Below are 4,367 nucleotides of genomic sequence, written 5' to 3' on the forward strand. Positions count from 1 at the left end.
GTTCCTCTTTTCTAATGGAGTGTTTTCAACTTTGTTCATCTCCGTTGTATTATTTCTTCCAAGATTCTTCAACCTCTCAAGGTTCCTTGGTTTCACTCTTTTGTCAAAAGCAACTTAGTATTACCTCTTCCCTTCCTCCTCCGGTTGTCATCCCTAGATCTCGGGCCGAGATCACTTGTAAGTGGAGGAGAGTTGTAACGACCCCAGACTGATGCTTTAGATGTCTTCCGTGTATTTCGAGTTTTGTCATGTGATTTGTTTGTTTGTTGCATTCATCATTGCATCTTTTGCATTGCATCATGTGATCGTGCAACCCTTTCTAGAAACTCACTTAAATAAATTGCATAGATCATTTGATCTATTTAAACCGAGGGAATTCACATGGTGAGTTCTCTTTATAACATATCCTCCCAATATTTAGGGAGCTATATTAAATGATACCATTGGGTTGGAATCACCCATAACACATTTGCTATGTTCCTAAAATTTCCTTTTATCCAACTCAACTTCAATTCTTCCTTTGGGGCCTTTTAGTAAAATAGAGTTGCAATTTTACTTTATCCATAAATGTTCCAAATCTGCCCATAAATCACATCTGGTGTGTAGGATCAGCTCCTATAGTTTCAACCCATTTGGAGTTCATTTGAATGGGTTTCGAAATTCAAACTTGCCGAGTTAAATCCAACGCGTTTGGATTTTACTTCCTCTAAAAATCCTTAGGACATTTTTGTCAAATTCCTTGTATTTTTGTGAGTCAGAGAAGATAACAACCATGCCCAAATTCTTTCTCCAACCCTTTCTTTCTCTCATTTTCTTTCTTTGCTATTTACTGTTTTTGGTAAATAAAAGAGAAGTGGGAGATTAGAGAGAGAAGTCCATCTCGCTGTAGCCCAACCTCGTGTGACACCCCAAAAATTTGGCCTTGTTTTAATTAAATTTTTTTTTGCCAGGAATTAAAACTTTGGATTTCTGAGCTCCATTTTTATTTTTTAAAACCATTTCCTTCCCTGTGATGATGAGTTTTTCCCAAAGAGAAAACTTTCCAAATTGTCTTTGGACTTATTTAATCTGTCAAGAGAAACTTTCCCTTATTTAATATACCTAATTAAATAATTAAGTTGCTTGATCTTTATTTTCTTGAAAATGGTTTTTCAAGGTTAAATGGCCATATTTGAACTGCAACCATTTGATATATTATTCTAAAAATCCAACAAAAATTTGGAGATGTCATGTGATGTTTTTAAATCACTTTTATCCAAAAATATATTTCATTCATGAAATATTTTGAGCTCTACATTCAATTTTCTTCTCTGGTCCAGAGAGCAATTTTACACTACAACCTATTTAAATATTTCTTTAAAACTTCTACCAAAATTAGGGGAGGTCAGTAGGAGCCTATTATTCCACTTTGTAGAAAAACCTATTTATGTTCTTTGAAAAATTTGAGTGAATCAACCTCATCTTCATTCTGGACCAACTGGATGGTTTGTATAGCAACCATGTTTTTACTTGCTCTTTAACCCTTGATTATTTCTTCTACTTGTAGTACCCCATGTTAAACCCTTAAGTCCAGGAGCATGCACCTTTTGGATCATTTTTAGTTCATGAAATAATGCTATTTATTTTCTGTCCAGAAATGTAGTTTTGTAAAACTTACACAAGCAAGTTTCTGCTTTTGGCCAACTAACCTCACCACTCTCACTTGCATCTAAAGAGACCACCATCTGGAGTTTTTGGCCACTCCAAGACCTGCCTAAGTGCCCTTAGCATTTTGTCAAACACCTTTCGGGCATGACCAGTTTTGACATGAGTTGTGGCATTGCACTGTGAACTTGCACCTCTGATCAAACTAGTATGTCCACTAGACTCCCCGTTACTCCTAACCTGGGTCTGTTAATTGCCAGCCTCGACCGCGACCTCTAGCATGCTCGGGCATTTCGTCGAGCACACTCAGTGCATGCACTGGACGCGCCCAGAGCGCGCGTATTGCACGATGCCGCGCCCGAGCCGACACGCTGGCCCCCTGGCTTTGGCCCACACGGCAGCACCTCGCCACGCACTCCCCTTCTCACCGCTACGCGCCAAGCCGCCCCACGCCACGCCCGGCAAGCCAAGAGCTAGCCGCCGCCGCCGCCCGACAGCCTCTGCCCATGTAGGCGCCGCCAAAGCCACCTCCGCTCGCCAGCTCGCCCCTGGAGCAGTGGCCACTCGTCCGCTAGCTCCTGTCGTCATCCCCAGCCACGCCACGTTGCCCTGCAAGCTACAGAGAGGCGGTTCGCCGGAGAGCTTATCCGGCCGCCGCGGAACCGACCTCGACGAGCTATAAAAGGAGACACCCGAGCCTCCCCGAGCACACATGAAGCCTTAGAATGCTCCCCTAGTCCTCCCATGGCAGCCAATCGACCCGGGGGAGGTCTTCTTCCCCACCTCCGGCAACTGCAGCCGCCACCACTGCCCCGGCCAATTCGGCACCACCAGGGCCTCCCACTCTCCGTTCTATCCACCAAGAGCCCCCTCATCCTCCCGTAAACCATTCCCACTACTCGATTTTGATCGAGGACCACCGTAGCCCCAAAACCACTCTGCTCCCGAAGCTCTCCGTCCGCCGCGAAGCTCACCGCCGATGACCCCTTCCACTCCCGAGACCGTAACACCCACCGGCAGGACCGCCTCGACCCCCTGAGCCCGTGGATGACTTCGGTTTCTCGAACGGAGCCGCCAGTCGCCGGCGGCGATCGCCGGAGTCCCGTCTCCGCTCGGGACAGAGAAAGAGGAGGGAGGAGACTGGTCAAACCTGACCAGTGGGCCCTCTGGACCCACTGTCAGCGACCCCGTGCCTGTCCACGTGGGATTAAGTGAAGGCGTATTTTCCCCAGTACGCCTCCTCTGTACCGAAAGCGTAATCTCCTTTGAAACGTTTTCTTTTCTGTTTTATTTTTAAAAACAGATTTGACCAAATCTTTGACTCGCCATTACTTTTTAAATATAACTCCAAATGAGTTGATTCTTTTTCCTACCTCTCTCAAATTTCACCTAGTTTATTTTAAGATTTATTTTAAAAAATTTCAGACCAACTTTTGGTGCTGTTTTTATTTTGTGTGTTAATTCTTTTATATTGCTAAAATAGGATTTTTGAAGAGAAGAGAAATGTTTCAAGTTTTGGAGTACACCCTGCCTTTCCACACATTGAAGGCAAGCATTCTGAATCCCGGCATAATATTTTTGGTGTGATCGTTGATGCATTTATAACACCACCGCATTTCGAAGGACTTGTTATTTCATGTGATATGATCATATGCATGGGTGCATGTTATTGATTTCCATGCTGTTGGAAATGAACACACTTGTGATGATAATCACCCTCATGTGCCTTGCATGCATACCGGCAGGAACCCGGGAAAACCTCTGCCTTGGGTAGGCATGAGTTTATCGCCGGTCTCCGTCGGGACGGTTATGTCTGGTATGGCATGGTAAGGTGATATGAGAGGTGACTCTGTTGGATGAAATATATTCGTTATACTAATCATGCAGGGAATACTTGAACCTCCTGAGTCGACCGTAGATCGAGTCTTGTTCCAGTAACCCCCATACTTGTTTCGTACTACCACCCGTCTCTACAGCAAGTAGAGTACAGTTCAGTAAGTTGTCAACCTCTTTCTAGCACACACCGTACAGAGAGGCCATGGTGGAAGATACCGGTTGTGGCTGGTAGGCAGACCACCTGGTCCGGGGGCATGGGTGTTTCCGGTTGGGACCGAGAGGGGAGGCCACCCCTTAGAGCGCGCGATATAAATTTGATCCCATGCAACGCGAGGTTGTAGCCTCCCCACTTAGAGTTTGCTTAACAGGTGTCGTGGGTGGTTCCAGACACGTGTGAGTTAAGCGGGTGTGTGCAAGTTAGGTGTGTTTTGAACAAAAAGGCCGTAGACGGAATTAGTCCCGATGGACTAAAGAAATCCGTTACTCGTGGGTAAAGAGTACACCCTCTGCAGAGAATAAACCTATTCGAATAGCCGTGTCCATGGTTAAGGATTACAGTCGGGGATGGGTCAGGTGTCGGTCTTAGTGTCGGTCTTCGGAGGTGAAACTGTTAAACCAGTAATGGAATTATTACTCGTGACTTGTGATAACTATGATTATTATTATTGTTGACTAACCCGTGATATTATTGTTATTATCGAGTATCTCTGGGATGGTTCTACCTCCGGGATATTCACTATGATTATTTCTTTTAAAGCCCTTTATGTGATGTCCCTCAGACGCCCGACTGTGGCATTTCTTTTAAAGCCCTTTATGTGGTGTCGCTCAGACGCCCGACTGTGGCATTTCTTTTAAAGCCCTTTATGTGGTGTCGCTCAGACGCCTGA

The sequence above is a fragment of the Triticum dicoccoides genome, chromosome 2A (assembly GCF_002162155.2).
Source record: "Triticum dicoccoides isolate Atlit2015 ecotype Zavitan chromosome 2A, WEW_v2.0, whole genome shotgun sequence".
In the NCBI taxonomy this organism is placed as follows: Eukaryota; Viridiplantae; Streptophyta; class Magnoliopsida; order Poales; family Poaceae; genus Triticum; species Triticum dicoccoides.